Source organism: Phoenix dactylifera, unplaced genomic scaffold, assembly GCF_009389715.1.
Source record: "Phoenix dactylifera cultivar Barhee BC4 unplaced genomic scaffold, palm_55x_up_171113_PBpolish2nd_filt_p 000214F, whole genome shotgun sequence".
NCBI lineage: Eukaryota > Viridiplantae > Streptophyta > Magnoliopsida > Arecales > Arecaceae > Phoenix > Phoenix dactylifera.
In genome coordinates, this window is record NW_024067725.1 from 609,332 (window position 1) to 615,716 (window position 6,385).

Here is a 6,385-nt window from a genome sequence, read left to right on the forward strand (position 1 = left end):
GGCCTTGAATTTAGTCCCACATCGGCTAGTAGCGGAAAGGTTCCGTGCCTTAAATGGGGGGTGGAAATCCTTTCCTCTCGAGGGCCCTTTTGTGGGACAAAACCGTGAGGAGGGCTCCGGGTACGTTCGACCCCCAAAGCGGACAATACCTCGGGAGGAACGCGGTCCTCTTTCTCTGCTAGCTTAATGTGGGCTAAGCTGTTGTGTGAGGCTCCGGCAGAATGCCGTCCCCGCAACAGATAGCGCTAGAGGAAGGGCCCGAGTCGCGGCCATGAAGCTGAGAAGTAAGGGAGCTTCAAATGTCTCCCGACGTCCTCCAACTAGTGCTGGACATTCTGTCCAGAACTCGCCACCTCCGGCCAATTCGACCCCGCAAGTTCGGCCGGAGCAGTTTGATGCCCTAGTGCAACAGGTACAGGCTTTGGCCACCGCTGTCCAAAACTTGCAACCCGAGGGCGTCCCAGCAGCACCGCTTCCTCAGGCCCTGGTCCAACCGGTGCCCCCTCCAAGTGGACCGGCCCCCCAAGGCTGCGATCTCCACGCCTCTTCAAGGGCCAACGGTGAAGAGCGGTGCCGCTACCAGGGTTCCCCCCGGCCATTCTCCTGGAGGGAGCCCCTAGCGAGGGGTCCAGGCGACTGGCCACAACCGTCAAAGGTTGAATCAGTCCTAGAACAACCCGCACCCGAACAGACCACCGTGGCAATCCCTCGGAATGATGAACTCGCCAAAAAAGTCGAGAAGCTAGAGCTCCAGATTGAAGCGCTCAATGGGAAGAGGGGGAGAGGTGAGGGCGACTACGAGTTTACCACGAAGTCCCCTTTCTCTCACCAGATCGAGGAGGAGCCGGTCCCGCCGAGGTTCAAGATGCCACAGGTGGAGCCCTACAATGGCAAGACCGACCCCCTCGACCATCTGGAAAGTTACCGGGCCTTGATGGCACTCCAAGGATCCTCGAAGGCCATGCTCTGCAAGGCTTTTCCAGCAACGCTTCGAGGAGCAGCTCGGCTTTGGTTCACCGGGCTGAAACCCAGCACAGTCTCCTCTTTTGAGCAGCTCGACAGGCAGTTCGCTGCAAACTTTGCGGCCAGCCGACCCCAACGGCGGACTTCGGACTCCCTCCTCGATATAAAGCAAGGGGAGGGGGGTCGCTGAGGGAATACTTGGATCGTTTCACTGCCGCAACTTGGGAGGTCCGTGAGCTTGACCAGTTAATAGCCATGTCGACACTCAAGACTGGAGCCCGGTCTTACAGGTTTCTCTTCTCCATCGAGAAGAATTTCCCAGCCGACTTCACCGAGATGCTAGTCCGGGCGCGGAAATAAGCGAAGGCTGAAGAAGCTCTTGCTTCTAGACGAGGTGGGGCCGAGCAGGCCTCCAAAAAGCAAAAGAGGCATCGCGAGGAGCGCGGCCGCCCCAAAAGCCCGTCTCCACGCCGAGCAAAAAACTCGCCTCGCCCGAAGAGTCCGCCTCGGCTGCGGGGACCGCCCCGACTTCGGTCCCCGCCGCGTCCGAGATCCCCACCGCGTCCCCGCATATCCAATGGGAGGTACGAGAACTACACTCCCCTTAACACTCCTCGAACTGAGATCCTCATGGAGATCCAGAGCCAGGATTATTTTCGGCCTCCGCCACCAATGCGGGACCCCGGGGCCTGGCGCAATCCCAAGAAGTACTGCCGCTTCCACCGGGATCACGGCCATGATACGGAAGACTACTTCCAGCTCCGAGACGAGATCGAGGCGCTCATCCGCCGAGGAGTGCTTAACCGGTTCGTGCAGAACCGGCGTGAAGAGAAGAGGCCAGTAGAGGGCGCCGCACAACATGGAGAACCGAACGCCAACAAGCCCATTGTTGGCACTATCAACACCATAGAAAGAGGAGCCCCAGCTGGGGAACCAGCTAAAGAAGGGCTTCCACCAAAGCGCCCCCACAATTCTGAAGTCATCTCCTTTTCAAACGAGGACCTGAAGGGAGTCAAAACTCCCCATGATGACGTTGTGGTCATCTCTATGGTCGTAAATAGGTTTGATGTAAAACGTGTCCTAGTTGATAATGAAAGCTCGGCGAATGTTTTGTATTTTGAGGCATACTCTAGAATAGGGATGGCAGAAAAGCAGCTACGGAGAATGAACGCTCCGTTGGTCGGATTTACTGGAGACTCGGTTCCAGTAGAGGGCGAGATCGACCTCCTAGTCACAGTCGGACTCGCCCCCACGGAAAGTACCGTAAAGATGAATTTTCTCGTGGTGCGTTTGCCCTCGGCCTATAACGCCATCCTCGGACGACCAGGGCTTAACGCCCTTTGCGCCGTAGTCTCAACCCGCCACCTACTTGTGCGTTTTCCCACCAGCCAAGGAGTCGGCGAAGCCCGTGGGGACCAGGCAGTAGCAAGACGGTGCTACATGGCGACCCACGCAACCAATCAACCGGCCGAAGTGTCGACCTCAACAGCAGACGATCAGCCCACGGCAGAAACTCTAGAGACACGGGTCGGTCCTCAAAAGCAGCGGGTCGAGCCTGGTGAGCTACTCATTCAAATTCCCTTGCAAGAAAATTTTTTCGAGCTAACCGTGCAGGTCGGCTCCGGCCTCGATGATCGCGAGAGAGATCGCCTCGTCAGCTTCCTGCGAAACAATGCGGATGTCTTTGCCTGGTTGCCCGCTGATATGCCAGGAATAGATCCGGAGGTTGCGGCCCACCGTCTCCAAACGAAACCAACCTGCAAGCCAGTGCGGCAAAAGAAGTGGAGTGCTGCTCCGGAACGACAACGAGCGGCGGCTGAGGAAGTCGACAAACTCCTCAAAGCCGGCTTCATCCGGGAGATACCCTACCCGGAGTGGCTTGCCATGATGATCTCCGGTTCACTCAACCATCAAAGCGTATGACCTCTTCCGACCCCCGGTTCACTCAACAATTAAAGCGTATAGCTTCTGTCGTCTACGGACATTGAACCCCTTACGGCAAACCTACTTGACAACTGATGATAACATGATTCAACGATGACTCGAGAACTTCGACCTAATCTCCAACAGTAACAGCGCTGACTCATACGATCGGGCATTAATTTCCACTCCATACCAGATTGTACGACAGGCAGTTTGCCCCATCACATCACAGGTAACCCAGCCCCCTCTATAAAAGGGGACTCCTCCATTTTAAGGGGGGAAGAAAAGCAAAAAACCCAGACTCTCTACTATTATCTCCAATCTCACACTTGCCCTCTCTGACTTAAGCATCGGAGGGCCGGCGCCGGAAATCCCGCCCACCGGCTTCTTGCAGGTCTCCCGGAGGACGCCACGCGTCGACGGACTGCCGCCGATCACCGCCGATTCTCACCGGAGCTCCCCCTTTCTGGCCTAGCGGTCGCCCCCGGGTCCAATTTTCAGCAACAGTATTCATCAAACAAAACAAATATGGATATGGATATACTAGTATCCGATATGATTTCAGCCCTATTCCAAATTATTCAAGCACAAAATAGAGTAAGCGAATGAGGAGTTCGGTCGAATCTTTATGTGAAAGCTTATTCAAATATTCAATCGTAGGAAGTAAATAAGAAAAAAAAGGTTTCCCTCGTGCGTACATCCATCTTTACTATGAAATAAAAAAAAAGATTGATTCTAAGCAAATTAGAACTTCCCTAAAGGAAACTTACGAGCAAGGCCTTTTTGTCGCTTGAAAGAGTTGAGTGATAGTTCAAGAGGGCTAGGTTAAACTAGTTTTCAATCACCATGGATGTAACTTTAAGACAAGCTTTTTTTTCTCTCAATATTTGGAAGCTTTCCATGAAGCAAGTGGAGGAGTTAAATGTTTACTTCTCAGATTAATCCTCAAGTCTCAAGAAGTAGTGATAGACTTGTATTTCTTTTTTTTGCCTTATCCACTCACTTTTCTTGATCCCCTCACTTCCTCTTGTCTTCTTTGGGTGTTTCCATGCATTTATATCTTCAACATCTGGTTGGAAGATGTTTATAGCTGTTAGAGAGGCTAAAATATCTGTTAGGGGTGAATATGCCTGTTCTGGTTTTTCTAAAAAACTAGTCAATACTATTGTCAGGCATAGATGGGTTGACTCGAATTCCTCAAGAGTCGACTCATGATCTTCGGGGTCAACTTGTGAAAGAGCTATTTTTAACTACTTTCTGTTTTCTTTTTGTAGCCATTCAGGGATCGACTCGTCCACTGCAGAAACTCTCAAAATTTTTTTACAAAACTTCTCTATGCTTCTCTAACCTCTCAAACTCATTGAGCTCCTGATACAATAAATTAATCACTCCAAAAACACAAGATCATTAGTATCATACTCAAATCTTTTGTCCTCACCAAAATCAATCAATTGGGTCAGCAATCTCTTCCTTTTTTATGATGACCAAACTTTAAGTATATGCAAAATAAAGCATATTATGTTTCTAGAATTTATTTATAATTAATTTATCTATGTAAAATATGAAGTAAATAAATAAATGCCTTAAGAACATACTTCATGAATGCTTCATAAAATATTTAGATTAATCCAAGCTAATATATATTCAATTAAGCATATACTCAACCTACTCTCTCCTCCTTTTTGATCGCATCAAAAAGCTGCATTCTAAAATTTATCAACTATCAAAAAACTTCTAGTTTATTCCATTCAATATTTAGGAGAAACGAAGAGCTTCAAGAGAAAAAAATGACTCAAAACTTTTGACATTCAAAATTAATATATTACACCACTTGGGGTTCAAGACTTTCGAAAATTTTAGACTTAGCAATAGTTAACTTTCTTCTCTCCTTTTTTTCATTAAATTAGACCTATTTAAGATCATTTTAGTGGTGCTAAAACATATCAAAAATTAGAGTTGCAATTTGGTTTATGATTGAAGCACATTAGAGTATCAGAATAAATTTTAGATTTAAATTTTAGATAAGGCTTATTGGAGACAATTAGGATCACTTTTTATTTTTTTATATATATTTAGCATTCTGTCTCCCCTTTTTTGTATAAGTCTTTAATTTATGCTATCAAGTTCCATATGATCTCTCCCCCTTAATTAATTATTCCATTCAAAGTTTCAGAATTTGAGAATAGTTTTTAAATAAGACTTTCAGATGAAATTTTTTGAGACAAATGTTCTCTATTCATTACAATTAAACTTGATTTAGCTTTTCTTATTTTCAAATTATAGGAAACTTAGGTCATTAAGATTAAGGGTATCATGATAAGAGCATATTTGCTTTAAAAATATTAGAAACTTTATAGAAATAGAATTGAAACCAAATATGGGGCTAATATTAATGAGTTTCAACAAGTATCAATGCATAATAACATGTATTAAGACATTAAGTACAAATATCATGAATTAAAGCATGTTAGGCATCATAAAGAAGTATATCAAAATCAATCCATTCTACTAATTTACAAATTCAGATTCATTCATTCATTTTTTAGAATTCATTTTGTTCAATCTTAGGATTTTGTTTCTTTCATATATGCATGATTTAATTTCCATCATTTACAATAATTTCAAGTTCAAATCAGAATACTCTAGTATTGATTTAGGTTTGATCAAATCAAGTTTTAGATTTGGGTATCCAAATTCTTTTAGATCCTTCTTGACTGGTAATTATTGATCCTTTAGGAACCCATTTTTCTTTTTTCCAACAGTATTGTTTCTAAGTGAACATGAATAGGCCAAATATCCTTTTGTTCAATAATAATTATATTTTATGAATGAGTGATTAGAATTAGTTACTTTTATATCTAATTTCGTTTCTTTATGTGTGAATTTTGAAAGCTCAGTATTTAAATCTTCTGCTTTTAATTTCAGATCATTATTTTCCATAGTTAATTGGTCCTTTTCTTTTGAAAAAAGTTCTTTTTCTTTATATAGTTTGGAGTTTATTTTTTTAAGTTCTTTTTTTTCTTTCCTAATTGTTTTAATTCAAAAAGAAGATCTTCAAATGCATCTTATAATAATCTGACATAAAATCAAAATAGAATTTTGGTTTTACCTCATTTTCTCATGCCATAAAGCATAAGTTGTTTACCTTTTGTTCTTCTTCTTATTTGAAGCTGAATTCTTCTCTGTCGCTCCAAGTTCTCTTCTTTTTTTTTCTTGCTTGGCTCTTTCTTAGCCAAAGCTTTCTTTCCTCTTATCTTTTTCTTCTTTTCTTTAGTCAGCTCCCCTCAGCTGAAGCTTTACTTCTTTTTTCTAGTTTCTTCTTATTCAGAAAGTTTTTCAATTTTTTGGTGACTAAGGATAGGGTCCTCATCTTCAGCACTAGATTCCTCAATTATTGTGCCAACTTCCTGATTGGAGGACTTGAATGCTAACATTCTCTTTCCTTCATTACTATCCTCTTCTTGGTTCATCATGCTCAGCTCATAGGTCATGAGGGCAC